This window comes from Sinocyclocheilus rhinocerous, unplaced genomic scaffold (assembly GCF_001515625.1).
Source record: "Sinocyclocheilus rhinocerous isolate Xijiao unplaced genomic scaffold, SAMN03320098_v1.1 scaffold269, whole genome shotgun sequence".
Lineage (NCBI taxonomy): Eukaryota > Metazoa > Chordata > Actinopteri > Cypriniformes > Cyprinidae > Sinocyclocheilus > Sinocyclocheilus rhinocerous.
Window position 1 is genome coordinate 451,029 of NW_015652298.1, and position 17,560 is coordinate 468,588.

The 17,560-nt window shown below is 35.4% G+C and overlaps 1 pseudogene; it reads right to left on the reverse strand.

The window, feature by feature from the left end:
- Positions 1-275: 275 nt before the first annotated feature.
- LOC107714483 (tRNA pseudouridine synthase-like 1) lies at positions 276-16,336 on the reverse strand (annotated as a pseudogene).
- Between the last annotated feature and the right edge of the window lie 1,224 nt (positions 16,337-17,560).

Genomic DNA, 17,560 nt, shown 5'->3' on the forward strand with positions numbered 1-17,560 from the left:
TAACTTGCATTATCTTTGTGTATTATTAAAATTTGTTTGATGATCTGAATCTTTTAAGTGAGACAAATATGCAAAAAATTTAAAAAACAGGAAAGGGGCAAAAACCTTTTCACGGCACTGACTATATATATATATATATATATAAACTATGTAAGTATGGTTTTGACAGGCAAGTGTTGGGAGACAAGGGATAAAAATAAGACTTTAATACATGTTTAAACATATTTACAATAGATATTGTTTCTTAATTGTCAATAATAATTTAAATAATTATATTACTTTTCAGCCAGCATACAAGCCCCAAGATCTGTAAGGAACAAAAAAATATAAACCATATTTAATATTGATGTACTTTACATAGTGACCTCTATAAAATGCATGATCTTGTGGAGGAATGGATGGCTGAGAGAACATACTGTGTAGTGTGTAGTGTGTACTGCATACTGCACTGCATATTACTTGCTATTTAACAATGAAACAGCATGCATTATGTAACAAACAGCAGTAGAATTCTACACTCATTACACGAGCTTATTATTTTACATCTTTAATTCAGCAAGTGCAGTCCAGTTTGCACTGTTTTGCGTTTTTAATCAAATTTTGTCAAAGAATGTGTTAAAATGGAGTGGAGGCTCAATTCAAGCACATTGCATTTTAGGCCAAGTTGTTCTGTGCAGTGTTCTGTGATTGTACAGTTGACATGTACATTTACAATTTACATACAAGTCTAATGAGTAGAGCAATATTCTGAACATGTCTTGCCTGTATCTCTGTACTGTACATGGGTCAGAAACAGGCCGTGGACTGGTGCCGTCAGGGTTTTTTGGGAAGGCCAGTGAATCTCGGGCTTCTAGCAGCTCCTGTATCTGACTAACAGACAATCTACCCTGACCGACGACAACCAGTGCCCCAGTCATCCTCCGCACCTGTGAGCACTTTGATTACATGACTATTACTGTTACATAACATATCAGCCATATTTCACCATCAAAGTCTAATCTACTGAAATGAAACAGTGCAGATTCACACATTTAACACTAGGAGGCAGACATCCTATAAAGCAACATAAATATTATATTCATTAGGAAACAAAGCCAGTACTTACTTGTCTGTATAAAAAAGACCTACTTTTAAAAGTGAGCTGAATATCTCTGAAAGAAAATGAACAAAAATACAAAAATTAAGCCACCAAACGTGAACAAAACTCCACGTGTGCAGTGACTGAACCACAGATTCATGGGTGAAGAGTTAAGGCCTGACCTCTTTTGGGTTGTCTCCTTCACTCAGCGTATTACTTCTGTCTAGCTGGTACAGTATTTCTTCCATTAAAACGAAATGTGCTATTCTGCCAAGTTGTCTGCATCAAATAAACAACTGGAGCTGCAGCAGGAGCACCGGATAACATCTCAAGCAGTGTTGGGGGTAACACATTACAAGTAACGCGAGTTACGTAATCAGATTACTTTTTTTCAAGTAACTAGTAATGCATTACTTTTTTCATTCACAAGAAAATATCTGAGTGACTGTCCGCATATTGGGAGAAATCGGGAGTACAGAGGCGTTGTGTGCGCTGTGTGAACATGATGTTACTGTAGTTCTAGACTAAATGTGAATGTGCATTAATTCATCCCACTCACAAAAAACAGATTTAGTATTCATCAAAATGAATTAAAACAGTGAAATACTCAGAATATGACGCAAACCTGCAGTAATTAAATATGTTAAATAACACAAATGTATCTAATCCCATTTTATTAACCAAATTCTTTGCTGCTGACCTTTGATGATCCAGTTCAATCATACTAATAAGCAAAAATGACTTTAGATAAACTAACAATTGTGCTTCATTGTTTTTTATTCTCCTGCGTTCTACTGTACAGATGTAAATTTACTTTTCCTTCAGCCTGAGGTTTATTCATTACACTTTTTGGTGTGAAGGGGCTTTTACATTTGCTATAAATATAACTTCTTATATTAAAAACAATCAAGGTAACGCAAGTAACGCAAAAGTAATGTAACGCATTACTTTCCATAAAAAGTAACTAAGTAACGTAATTAGTTACTTTTTTAGGGAGTAACGCAATATTGTAATGCATTTTAAAAGTAACTTTCCCCAACACTGATCTCAAGCAGAGCTGCTAGTATTTACTGCTAGAGAGGGTCAATGTTTCATAGTGCCGTTTTTAACGAGGTAAATTCACGATGAGATTTGTTTGGACTGACTTCACAGAGATGCTAAATGAGATCGTCTGGCTCTCATTTAATCACGGCTTTGAATGAACAAAGAGCCAGAGAGCGTTTCATGAAGAGAGATAAGCATTCAACACCAACGCAATAAAAACCTCACAGGAAGCACATGTGAGTCTAAAATATAAAGCTGCACTTCCAGAATAAAGACTAGGTGCAGAACAGAATAATAGTGTACTGCTAACTGCGCTTACTGTACTGCACTACTTTTTAAAAACTCGTGTGTGAAATAGTATGCGAATTTAAATTGTGATTTCAAAAAATATTTGTCAAATATCCATGATTTCTCCATGACTTTTCCAGTAGTGTGATGACTGAAAAAGAACTTTAAAAATAAATGTCTAAAATTATTTTTACATTTTTCATGTAATATATATTTAATATAACAATGTATATATATATATTTTTTTTCACCAGGAATCTACAGGTTCAGCTCAGAGGCTTTCACAAGCATGAACGAGCTGTGAACATCAGCATGTCAAATGTGGTTTAACGGACTAAGATGCTTAAAAAACAGCAGCACTGGAACATGCCAAATAAGACGCATTTCAGAACTGATATTAGAATGATTTTATTTATTTACATGATGAATGCTCAGAAGAAACTGATCTAACCCTACACCCGAGCTGATCCGGAGGAAACACCGCACGACTGCAGCAGGAACCAAAGGCTCTTACAGAAATATGAGAAAATAAGATTCCATTACAATATGGTGTGTGTGTGTGTGTGTGTGTGTGTGTGTTTATATTTGCTATGAACAAAATTAATATTTTATATATGATGAATATATTTTTATATATTTTATTAATGATTTTTAAGATTTCATTTTTTCTTCTACTTTTCCATATCTAGAAATCTCCTAGAAAACATTAATCAGTAATACATCACATCACAGAAGTAAAACGGGTTGCAAATGGCATTTTATGTTGACTTTAATTCAATGAGTGGTGTTGAGATATCATCTTATTTGTATTTTTAATCATATTTTATCTGAAAACTCTCAGTACCCTAGTAAAAAGTAATGTGTTTAAAATGCATTAATTACATACTAAGTATAGTTCAAATCTATTAACATATTTACTGACATATCGAGACTTACTGATATAAAAGTTTTAATGAAACTTTATTTGGAGTACTACTTGTGCACAATGCACATTTCTTAATATTAAGCCTAAAATGTGCTTTAATGTCACTATTGATGAGGACTGTATGATCTTTGAATAATACTGGTCTTTAAATGCAAGACATTTAAAGTGTACCTGAAGTATACTTGCAATAGTTCCACTTCAGCACAATCAAATATACTTCAGTATATCTTTAGTTGGCCTTCAGCACTACTTCAGCACAATTAAAGTGCATTAAGTACAAGATAAATTCTTCCAATTTAGCAGACTTTAAGTATACCAGTTTAGTAAACCAAAAGTACAGTTGCAGAGTATTTTTCTATTAAGTACACATGTAAATGTATTTGTAGTATACTATGAAATAAATATATAAATATGAAATAAATGTATTTCGAATACACTTTAGTATATTTATTTTTCACGGTAGTTCAATCTGAGAAACTCGCATTGTCATAAATCCTAACATCAGTTAAGCTAATGTTAACTAGCAAGGCCTTGCCCCTTTATACAAGCATAACTTGTTTCACTAACAACAAACTCTAGGGTTACCTCATCAACTCATCATACTCACCCTCAGGCCAACCAAGATGTAGAGGAGTTTCTTCATCAGAACAGAATTGGAGAAATTCAGCATTACATCACTGCAGTGAATGGGTGCCGTGAGAATGAGAGTCCAAACAGCTGATAAAAACATCACAATAATCCACAAGAAATACACACCGCTTCAGTGCATCAGTTAACGTCTTGCGAAGCGAAAAGCTGCATGTTTCTAAGAAACAAATAACATGTTTTTAACTTTAAACCATTGCTTTTGACTAAAATAGTGTCCTCTATCTATAATATTGCTTTCTCCAGTGAAAAACGTTGTCTCGTCTGAATCAGGAGAGAAATATGTACAGATCAGGCATTGTTCACAAACGAAAACAGCTCTAAACAAACATATCAGTGGATTTTGATGTGAGAGGAGGACAACAGGAGATGGAATTGATGGACTGGTGTGGATTATTGTGATGTTTTCATCAGCTGTTTGGACTCTCATTCTGACGGCACCCATTCACTGCAGAGGATCCATTGCATAGCAAATTATGTAATACTATATTTCTACAAATCTGTTCTGATGAAGAAACAAACTCCTCTACATCTTGGATGGCCCAAGGGTGAGTAAATTTCAGCAAATGTTAATTTTTGAGTGAACTATTCCTTTGTGTTGCTGTGTATAAAGGACCACAAAAAACACTTCTGTTTTGCATTTTTGAAGGGCTATGCAGCAAAATGCCTTGATCTGGTTTTGATGCAGACAGTGACATGTGTGTGTGTGTGTGTGTGTGTGTGTGTGTGTGTGTGTGTGTGTGTGTGTGTGTGTGCTGACAGCTGAGAGCTGCGTGTGAAAAACCCAAAATGACCTGCTGAAGGGATCCCAGTGTGAGTTGGTTTTAAACATATGTCCCGATGGCTTTTGAGGGAGGCATGGCGTCTCTTATGCATGCCCAAGGTTGCATAACTATTTTCCACTGTAATATATTTTAAAATGTAATTTATTGCTGTGATGCAAAGCTGTGTTTGTTTAGCATCATTACTCCGGTCTTCAGTGTCACACAAATCATTTTAAGATGCTGATGTGCTGCTCAAGAAACATTTCTGATTATTATCAATGACGAAAACTTCTCATTTTTGTGAAACCCATGATATATTAATTTCAGGATTCTTTGATTAATAAAAAGGTTCAAGAGAACGGCATTAATTCCAAACAGAAATCTTTTGTAGCATTATAAATGTCTTGACTGTGACTTTAGATCAATTTAATGCATCCTTGCTGAATAAAAGCATTCATTTCTTTCAGTTGTTTCTGAACGATAGTATACAGGATATATCCCAAATCATCAAATATTGAATCCTCCTTTATATTATTTGTGACTAAATTAATGTTTTCTTCAGAACGCTTGATGTGGACAGTATAAAAACAGCCACTCTTCACCTCGTCTGACAAGCTGCAGTCTGTCCCTCAGCTCAGGACAGAAGGAATGAGCAGCCCGCTTTTGTCAACACCATGCTTTAGTCCAACATCTGTTGCCTAGCAACAGTCTCATTGCACATGCCTAACTGAAGAGACGACTGATGAAACACCAGCCTCAAAGACTGGACATCCACTGTGCTATAAAGCCGCTTCGCCTTTCATACTGTGTGTTTGCATTTCTACACAATATTATACAATTCCTTTAGCTGGTAGCTGGTAATGACCAGTGGTTGAAGAACATAAGGCTTACTATATTAAGTCATAATTAGGGTTATTAATGGGTTTATGGCTGGAAAAGGAATTTATATTAGCAACTATTGACAGCATGTTGTAATTGCCGATCCATTAATCGCAGATTGGACCTTGATGTTCAGCCATATATCTTTCTAGGAAATCAAAGGCTATTTATATGTTCCCATGCCGAATGACTCCACATTTGCTCAATGAATCCCTCAACATGCTGTTGAAAAGTGGTTATTAAAATAAAATGACAGAATTAAATGAGCAAATTGTGGGATAAACTGCATTTAATTTCATTTTGGTAACTCTGAAATATATTATTGATTTGTGACTGACCATTACATCGACCAGGCCAATTAATCTGATCAAATGTATTTAGTGAACTGAGTATATTGAGTAAAATAAAAAGAATCATGGGCAAGATTTTCAGAGATTATTTATTTGAAATTCAAGGATTAGTTCACCAAAATTCTGTCATTATTTACTCACCCTCAAGTTGTTCCAAACGCATGAATTATCTGTCTGCTGAACACAAAAGAAGATATTTTGAAGAATGTTTTGGTAACCAAACTGCTTCTGGTCCCCACTGACTTCCATAGTATTTTTCTTCCATACTATGGAAGCCAGTGGCTTCCAGCAACTGTTTGGTCACCAACATATCGTCTTTTTGTGTTCAGAAGAAGACAGAAACCCATACAAGTTTGGAACAGTTTTGAGGTTGAGTAAATCATGACAGAACTTTCATTTTTGGGTGAACTATCCCTTTCAGTCTAGTAGACTTCGGTTATAGTGAACAAGACATCTCGCTGTTTTATGGTGCTTTTTTGAGGTTTTTGGAGCTCAACAGTGCTCTCTCACCATCACTGTATGGAAAACAGCAGCATGAACAAAGTTTTGGATTTGAATGACATGAAGATGACTAAACAACCTCCAGGGACCGATTCCTTTAATTGCTGATGTTTGACAATATATTGACTGTTAAACTGAAGAAACATCTTTACAAAAAGAAACTTTCGGTAGACAAATACTTCATAAAACAGTTTTGTGAGCTGTGAAAATTACATGATCTAGGATCATCATACAGTGCGTGCCATTGCAAAGACTGCTGATCTATCCCTTACAGCCTCGTGTTAAATTCAATATGGCGTCTAACCTGATAAAGGTCTATTGTGATGATTCTGAACCCCCTGGAAATCATCAAAGCACCAACCAAACTTTGCTTCCTCTAATCTCTGGCTTTGCAGCTTTTTACCTAGCAAGACGAATCCTACCTGTGAAAGCGTCTCTGACTGAACGAGACCCCAGGTTCCAGCTGGGTCTTCTCTAGGGTCTTCACTGGGCTCTTGAAGAGCATCTCTGAGCTCAAGGCACGGAAGGTGCTGAAGTCATGGGTTCCTAACAGCAGTGCAGCAGCCCTTGCATCGCATCTATACTGACCCTCCTGTGGGGAGAATGAAGTAATGGAGAGCATCAAACTCTGCATATACACTGAGCACAGTGTAAATGAGCTGTTAGACACCGTGCTGTAACTGCAGTCAACAGTACTTCATTACTTCAGCAAACGAGTTTCTTAAGGCAGGCTAATATAGATGCAATCACTATCTAATACACTTCTGTTAAACATGACATATCATGAAAATCTGACTTTTTCTGTGTTTAAGTACTATAATCGGATCCTTGGTGCATTTACCAACCGAAGAAACGGAAAAAAGACTAACCCAGTACATTTTTTGGTGTGTGTTTTCGCAAGTTACAACGGTGTACCAGTTCTAACGCCATGGCAAAAGTTTAAGCAAAGCATGCTAACTGTTCTGCCTTTGGGTGCACTGATGAGCACAGAACACTGTTTAGAGTCCCAGCCTCAGAGGAGACAAGAGAGCAGTGGATTTATTGATTTATTTACTGTATATTACGCTGCTGCCACGCAAATATAATATAAACATACGATTTCTTTCCCAGCTGTTTACCTTCACAGACATAACCGACTGGTTTTGTAACTCATGTGTGTTTTTAACATAATCCTGCGTGTATGTGACAGTTTAAGTGCAATAAGACATGAAAGAGAACTTTCTGTGAGTTCGCTTCGGATGTATGCGATCAGAAAACCGTATATCAGAAGTTTAAACGAATAAGGTTTAAAACGCATGATTTCAGTGCGATACACATGATAATCAGAACCAAAACAGATGTTTTTTAGCAGGTATGAGCTGTAATGGCGCAGCTCTATTCTGGAAAAGGGGGCGGGGAGCAGCAGCTCATTTGCATTTAAAGAGACATGCACGAAAACAGCCTGGTTATGCTTCCACTCAAAATAGGCATTTTTGAAATTATACAATAAAATGATCTGTGGGGTATTTTGAGCTGAAACTTCACAGAAACATTCTGGGGACACCAGAGACTTATATTATATTTTGTAAAAAGGGGCATAATAGGTGCCCTTTAAAAGATTTGGGGTCAGTAAGATTTTTTTTAATATTTTGATTTTTTATGTTCTTTATGCTAACCCAAGCTGCATTTATTTGCATTTATAAATATAGTAAACACAGTAATATTATTAAAATTTAAAATAACTGATTTCTATTTTTATGCACTTTAAATGTAATTTATTCCCGTGATGATAAACCTGTATTTTCAGCATCATTACACCAGTCTTCAATGTCACATGATCCTTCAGAAATCATTCTGAAAGAAACATTTCTTTTTATCAGAAACATTTTCTTTTTTTTTCATCAATTGTGTTAACAGTTGTGCTGCTTCATATTTTTATGGAAACCATGATGAACAGAAAGTTCAAAAGAACAGCATTATTTGAAATAGAAATCTTTTGTTAAATTATGTCTCGATCTATTTGATCAAATGCTTAATGCTGAATAAAAGCATCAATTTCTTTCTAATCTTACTGATCCCACATTTTTGAGCAGTTGTGTAGATACAGCTGAAATTTAGTTTATATCTTGATATTTCTATTTTCGCTCTGAAATGACTTATAATGACCTATATTTCGGTAGTGCTAACAATCAATGATGCTAACTTCACAGACAATCTTCAGTGGCTAATAAGCAAAAAACACTCAAATATTCAACTTGACAATTCACAATGTTGCTTATTTTTTTTGTATTTCCAAGAGAACCAGCTCAAATATGTATTCACATTCAATATATCACCAGCACTAGATGACAGGGGTAAAAAATCTCAGAAGACATAAAGCCACACAGGTCAAGGAACGTTCAGATGAGCCTCTATGAACATATATTTTAAAGGAACTAATCCAGTTTCTGTGCGTGGAACGGCAGTTGTTCTGAATGAGAGGGAAAAGCAGCTGGAGACGACTGTGGGTGTTGTTCTGCGTCACTACGAGCCTCAAGCTTATCTTGGCCTACTTTCTGGCTAAAAATGAAGAGAGTGGAAAAAATTGCATTAAAGGGGTAATATGATGCTGCTAAAAAGAACATTATTTTGTGTATTTGGTGTAAAGAAATGTGTTTATGCGGTTTAAGGTTCAAAAAACACATTATTTTCCACATACTGTACATTATTGTTTCTCCTCTATGCCCCGCCTTTCTGAAACGCGTCGATTTTTACAAAACTCATCGGTCTGAAAAAGCGAGGTGAGCTGTGATTGGCCAGCTATTCGCGCTGCGTAAACATAAAACCATGTCTGCATTTGTGATCGGAGAAATTACAAACTACAAACGCTACTCTACACTTCTCAAAACTCGCGTTTGAATCGTCATTGGCAAATTCTTTAAATATAAAAACGTACTTACAGTCTGTGTGTGAGAACAGCCGGCATTGTAGTCTACTCTCCCAGGATCAGGAAACAGTCCTCCATAAAATGCACTGGACACATCTGAATATTTGGGTTGAACTGTTCTGGAACAGTGTTGTAAATACAACTTAACCACTGATTTCTAGTCGTATCCTCTTTTGGAAGGCCAAACAAAGTAGTTTCGCTTTCACAACGAAACAGCGTCACAAACCGCGGCCTTGAGTGAGCGGAGGCCGGCTTGAGTGAGCAGCGGCCGGCGGATTCGACGAAGTAGTGTCCGGCGGGCTTGCGGCAACCACATGTGACAACCCCGGACTGGACTCCGCTACGTCCACGGTGAAAGCCGATCCGGCGATCCGAAGTACTAACTCAGCGACCAGCACGGATCAGCTCCAGGCATGACGAAGCGATATCGTCCTCTTTTGGAAGACCAAACAAAGTAGTTTAGCTTTCACAACGAAACACACAGCGTCACGACATGGCGGCATCAATACTACAGCGAGAATAAAAGTTAGCCTTCTTTCTTTGCTTGAACATTTGGGCGGCGTTATGCAAATCTTCCCACAGAGCGACTTAGGTATGTTGGGGCGTGTTAGAACGAGCCGTTTTAGGAGGGTGTGGTTGACTCTTAACTTTTATAAAGAATATCTCTTTGGATTTGAGACTTTAGTCTTTGCAACTTTACAGATCTTCTTTATGCAACAAGAACTTGTAACACTCCAAAGAGAAAGGAAAAATTGAAATCGCATCATATGACCCCTTTAATGTTCACGCGTCACCCTCTCGCTCCGACGTTCCTCTGCTTCAAAAAGACATCTGAGGCACGTGCTGCTGTTACAATGCATACTTTCCTCATCTGAGTTCTCTGGTTTCAGTGTTGGCCTAGATCATCTGCTCGCCCTTACGATGGCGTGAGTATAATTAATGTGCGGCTTTTTCCGCTGTGAATCAGATTCTGAGGATTTAGCCTCTGTGACATGTGCGTAGTGATGCGGTGTGCGGAAGAGTGGGGGCAGCACTCATGTGTCTCGTAGTAATGCCCAGCATAGGTCTCTCTCCGTTACTGCTATTTCTGTGTGATGTCTGAGACCCGAAGCAAAGCGGTACACATATGTGCGTGATACGGCCCTGTAGCGTGCGTGGAAGTCACTGTGGACACGGTAAGCCCTGCTGATTCTGGGAAATAAGACAGAATGGCAGACACTTATTCAAATCTGGTAATGTACATATGTTTGTTTTGCAAACTCGCTCTTCAATTTCCTCCCAAAAAGGTTCAAGTTAGTCCAGAGTGATCAAGACATTGGAGGAAATATCAAAACACTGGTTTCCATGTAAGAAAAACAATCATTGAAATGCAGCTTGATATCATAACAAACAAATCTGGTTTATACTCGTGGTTGAGGACGGAACACAAGAGCGACATGGAAATGTGTTCATTCATCTCTTCAACACAACATATTCAAGTAAAGGAAATTTCGATGCACTGCTGAAACCATTTAATGGTTTTGCCAAAATTTTCAATAGTAAACTTATTTACTTCAAGGCCTCCTTTTGTCAAAGACAACATTTGAAGTGTTTCTGTTACTTCTGCTACAATGTCATAGATATATTTTAAAATAATTACAAATATTGTAATATCATCACAGTATAATTACAATATTTTACAAATCCAACATTTTAATATAACTGCAATAATTAAAAAAAATTTTAAAATAGTAATTATTAATTCAATTTTATAATAAATTAAAAAAAGAATGTTAATCACGGTTTACTCTTTTTATTAACCAATGAATTTACATTTATTAATAATAAAAGATTTTAGTTTTTTTAATCAAAAATTTACATTTTTACTCTATAAAAGACTTAGTGCTTGACAAATATATATGTATATACATTTGTTTACATATAAAAATACACATAAAAGTGTACATTTATATTATATTCATTAGAAGACATTTTAGATTTTATTAATTTCCAAGACATTTCCAGCACTAGAAGTCACACTTAAAATCCTCTATAGTATATCCATATAGCACAGTACACAGTATGTCCAAGATCACAAGTTGTTAAAGGAAGATTATTTCAGATTTTAAGCCATTCTGTGCCTCCCTTGGAAGTGTGCTGAGGCCCTCTAGCCCGTCTCGGCCCCCTGGTTGTGAACTACTGCTATAGATGCACATTAAAGAAGGAATCAAACCACTTCTTCAGACCTGATTATCAAAGCAACCAATAAGCAACACCTTAGCATCAGAGCAGTGAGTTGTGGACAGGCAAACGCCTCGCATTTTCTTCAGAACGCATTAAAATCTAGTTTACATATTCAATATCATGTTTACTATGTGAAATACTATTTAAATAAATATAATTATAATAATAAGTTGAATAAACATACAACAGCATGTCCAAAATCTGTCCTGCTCCAAACACTGTCAGCTGCTGGGATGGTGGTCTTCATCTGACTAAGTGCCATTATCCATTAAACAACAAAGTGCCTCAATTCCCCATTAAACATTTATGCAATACAATCCCATGAGACCTCCCTGAAGCACATGACCGAGGGCTTCATCATCATTCATGAGAGGCACAATATGGATATTCTATGAGCATATTAAATGTTACATTTAATTATAGCGTCACAAAATATGATCAAGTTCAGAAGTCCTGCAAGTCATGTTCATATTTAATACACTTACTGTGATGAGGCCACAAGAGTCAAATGCTTTTATTATGATAACAGAAAATGACTTTTATAAAGAACAGACCACAGATGGGAGATAAACTGCTAATATACCAATATAAAAAATTTTGTATTAAAATAAAAAAGATAGATAGACGATAGATAGATAGATAGATTGATAGATAGATAGACGATAGATAGACAGACAGACAGACAGACAGATATAGATAGATAGATAGATAGACAGACAGACAGACAGACAGACAGACAGACAGATAGATAGATTTTAAAGGAATTTAATGTATGTAAAATATATTAAAACTACTTAAACCAAAATCGTGTTAAAAATTTTTATGCTTCATTTAAAATTAAGATTAAAATATGACTTAACTATCAGGTCATTTTTTAACCTCATTTTAAATATCTGAGATCTGCGGACCCGGATACGGGTCCAAAATCGTGTTAAAAATTTTTATGCTTCATTTAAAATTAAGATTAAAATATGACTTAACTATCAGGTCATTTTTTAACCTCATTTTAAATATCTGAGACAATTTGGTCACTTTCTTTGGCATTTTTGGCATTTAAACTGTTATGAAACTGGAATTTCATAATGAAACACATACAAATATATAATAAAATATTAAAATACATTATCATTCAAAAGTTTGGGGTCAGTACGATTTTTTAAAAAGAAATTGAATCTTTTTATTCATATAAAATGCATCAAATGTGACATTAAAGACATTTATAATATAACAATAGATTTCTATTTCAAATAAATGCTGTTCTTTTGAACTTTCTATTTATCAAAGAATCAAGTAAAACATGTATGATGGTTTCCACAAAAAGCAGCACAACTGTTTTCAACATTGATAATAATTTTGATAGTAATAATCATAATAATGTTTCTTGAGCAGCAAATCAGCATATTAGAATGATTTCTGAAGGATTGTGTGACACTGAAGACTGGAGTAATGATGCTTAAAATACAGCTTTACCATCAGATGTTACATTTTAAAATACATTCAAATAGAAAATAGCCATTTTAATTGCCCTAGTGAACTTGAGACTTTCAAAAACAATAAAATCTCCCTAAATTATACTATTTTTCATCAGTGGTCATTATGTGTCGTGAGGATGCAGTCTCAGTGGTCAGTGTGTTCTAAACATAGGAAAGCCAGTCAGAAAAGAGCACAGCTGCCAGAACACATCTCCAGCTAAAAGCACCATTACACTCTGACAGCATCTCTGCAGGGTTGCTGGGGCGTTTTAGGGCTAATTTCCTGCAGTTTGCTCCTCTGCTCAGCACTCACAACACCATGCTCGGGCTCCCAGAGGAGTCTGTCTGTGGGTATGAATGATTTACCAGCAGTCGCTAATCGCTGCTAACAGGAACATGGAATAAAACACACACAGACCTGGCGTGAGCACTACAAGTTATTGTGACATATAAGGCAAATGTTAAATGAAAACAGTACTAAAGCAGTTAATACATTAATAAAATCTTCCAAGAAATCCCAGGTGTCTGTTTATGATGAACATGTTCTTACACAATTTGGATTCAAATAGCAAACCAAAAAATATGAATATAAGTGGAGAATTGAATTGCTTGTAATATAACTATTAGATTTATAATGGGTCAAAGATGAAAAGGGGTTTTCAAGCATCCCAAACAATTAAAGTTTAATACAGCTTTTCAATTTTCAATTTGCATTTTTTTTTTCTTTGTATATTAAATCACTTTTGTAAATTTAATTTGAGGCAGACACCAAAATGGCAAGTGTCGTCTTGGAGCCTAATAGATTTAATTTTTCAGTATGAATTACACATTAACATGCTATCATACACTACTGTTCAGAATTGGGGTTGGTTAATTTTCTTTCATATTCTTTTATACATTTTTCTAAAAATGTAAACATTTTTAATGTCACTTCAATGATTTGTTGCTGTACAGACCCCAAACTTTTGAATGGTGGTGTACATATAGTTCCTGAAATATTAAATCATAATAAAAAATCATTTCTATAGGTGCCTGAAATTTATGTACAGGTGCATCTCAATAAATTAGAATGTCATGGAAAAGTTCATTTATTTCAGTAAGTCAACTCAAATTGTGAAACTCGTGTATTAAATAAATTCAATGCACACAGACTGAAGTAGTTTAAGTCTTTGGTTCTTTTAATTGTGATGATTTTGGCTCACATTTAACAAAAACCAATCAATTCACTATCTCAACAAATTAGAAGGTGATCAGTTTGTGGCACTGCTGAGGTGGTATGGAAGCCCAGGTTTCTTTGAAATACACGAGTTTCACAATTTGAGTTGAATTACTGAAATAAATGAACTTTTCCACGACATTCTAATTTATTGAGATGCACCTGTATATATTTCATTATATTTAATAAATGAATGTATTTCACGATGGAATAACACTTAATTGAATGCTCAGTGTTGACACCAAATAATAACAATGATTTTGTTTATTATAACTGCATTTAATATTAGCTACATTTACTATCTTTGAAATGCGATTCAGTAAATTCCTCTTTTCTGCAATTCCACTTAAATTTCCTGTGGGATGTGTGGCAAATTAATTTCAGCTATTTATAGTCAACCAATGAAATGATCACATTATCAAATATACTTACCAGCACAAAATGATTGGTTGCACTTTATTTTACAGTATAGTGTACTTACCCAGGAAAGTACTGGTAATATAAGGTAACTACATGGGGTAGGGTTAGGTTTAGGGGTAGGTTCAGGGTTAGTACCTAGTAATTACTACAATAAGTACATAGTATGTACATGAAGAACAGGGCTGTAAAATAAAGTGCTACCAAATGATTTTCTTTTAAGGTTTAAGTTGGTCACTAAGAGCAAAGCGACATATACGCACATCACAGGTTAACCTCACTACAGAGGATGTGTCAAGGTGACTTTGTAAAAGCAATTTACACAGCATTTAATACAAGGAAGGTCCCCCTGGAGCAACATGGGATTTTGTCCCTTGCACAACAGCGACTGGGGATCCTAGTAATTCCCCATGAATTTTCAGATAACTGGCCCTGATCTTTCACAACTAAGCAACCTCCAAAGACTGCAGAAGATGTGAATTAGCCCTGTTGTGACCTCTGTGATACTACACAGAGTGTGACATTGTCTGAAAGCTTTTTAAAAGAAAAACTTTGAGAAGGTAATGCCTTATTGCTCCCTTATAACCTGGTAATGTCACATTTTCTATGATAGTGTGTTATGTAGTCTCCGGTTTTTAGTTTCCTTAAAGAATTCCATTGGAATGAACATTCAGAAATCATTCTAATATGTTGTTTTTGGTGCTCAAGAAACATTTTTATTATTATCGATGCTAAAAACAGCTAAAAACATACATTCATAAGAACAGGATTTTATAAAAGACTATTTTTCGTAAGAATGCAAAGGTTTTTATTAGGGATGTAACGATTAACCGAGAGCCGGATGACAATCGATTCAAATATGTGACGATTCAAATCGGTTGAGATGCTAAACAAATCGTTCACTTTTGATCAATTTAATGCATCCTTTATGAAAAAAGGTATTAATTTCTTTGAATTTTTTCCTATTGTAAAAAATATATATAAAATAAATGACATAAAATAAAAAAGGGGTGCAAAAACATTTATTAAATCCCTTAAAAGACTCCAACCTTATAGGTTCTGCTTTCAAGTGGAAGTTTAAGGCATCGACCAGGTCTTGCTCACCCACACTTGCTCATTTACTCACCCTTGACCATCAAAGGCCAGTTTGTTCATTCACTGGAACAGATTTGGAGAAATTTAGCATGACATCACTTGCTCACCAATGGACCTTTTCACTGGAGGAAAGGTTATTATGGATTATGGAGCGATGGTTTAAAGTTAAACACCTCAATGATGGATTTGTTTCTTACAGACACACAGCTTATCACTTCACAAGACTTTCACAAGATGATGGACTGGAGTGGTGTGGATTACTTGTGATGTTTTTTCTTCTTCAGCTGTTTGGACTCTCATTCTGACGGCACCCATTCACTGCAGTGATGTAATGCTGAATTTCCGAGAATCTTTTCAGCAAATTTTCATTTTTGAGTAAACTATTCCTTTAAAACATTATTTCCTGGTTTAAATAAGATTCTAAATCCCAGATGTTTTCAGACATTAAACTGAATATATAAAGAGAGTTTATATCACATAATAATTTTACATAACTGAAACTTTGTCAGAGGTTTTTAATCCACCCTCCATCATTACTGCAATATTATAATAAAAGGCATGCTAGCACAACCTTTGATTATGAGTGTGCTACTGTAAATGGAGATTAAAAACGAAGTTAACTGCAATTTACATAATTACAACACTGATAATGTGTGGGAATTAAAAAAAAAAAAAATCAGAGACTGCTAGTGGAGTTTTGTTCAAGGGGAACATGGTTTCCCTTTACATTTTACTGACAATACTCAGTTTGCGGTGGTTTTATATTCAACAAAACCTCTACTCAGCCTCTTTGACATAAATGTCTTATAGAATTTTCATCTGCGCCACTTCACAAGACTTTCACAAGATGATGGACTGGAGTGGTGTGGATTACTTGTGATGTTTTTTCTTCTTCAGCTGTTTGGACTCTCATTCTGACGGCACCCATTCACTGCAGTGATGTAATGCTGAATTTCCGAGAATCTTTTCAGCAAATTTTCATTTTTGAGTAAACTATTCCTTTAAAACATTATTTCCTGGTTTAAATAAGATTCTAAATCCCAGATGTTTTCAGACATTAAACTGAATATATAAAGAGAGTTTATATCACATAATAATTTTACATAACTGAAACTTTGTCAGAGGTTTTTAATCCACCCTCCATCATTACTGCAATATTATAATAAAAGGCATGCTAGCACAACCTTTGATTATGAGTGTGCTACTGTAAATGGAGATTAAAAACGAAGTTAACTGCAATTTACATAATTACAACACTGATAATGTGTGGGAATTAAAAAAAAAAAAAATCAGAGACTGCTAGTGGAGTTTTGTTCAAGGGGAACATGGTTTCCCTTTACATTTTACTGACAATACTCAGTTTGCGGTGGTTTTATATTCAACAAAACCTCTACTCAGCCTCTTTGACATAAATGTCTTATAGAATTTTCATCTGCGCGACAGCTCTGGTCACATCATGACATTATACATATATATTTCTGGCTTAGAGAGATATAAAAATATAACCTTTGAATCAAATACAATTTGACTGTGGGCAATCATTCTTAAAGGGATCATCGGATGCCCATTTTCCACAAGTTGATATGATTCTTTACGGTCTTAATGAAAGGTCTATAACATACTTTTGTTAAAATTTCTCATTGGTAGTGTAAAAAACACCCTTTTTACCCTCTCAAAAACAGCTCTGTTTTCAGCACGCTGTTCTAGTCCATGTTGCTTCAAATGCTAATGAGCTCTGCTGACCCCGCCCCCCTCTCC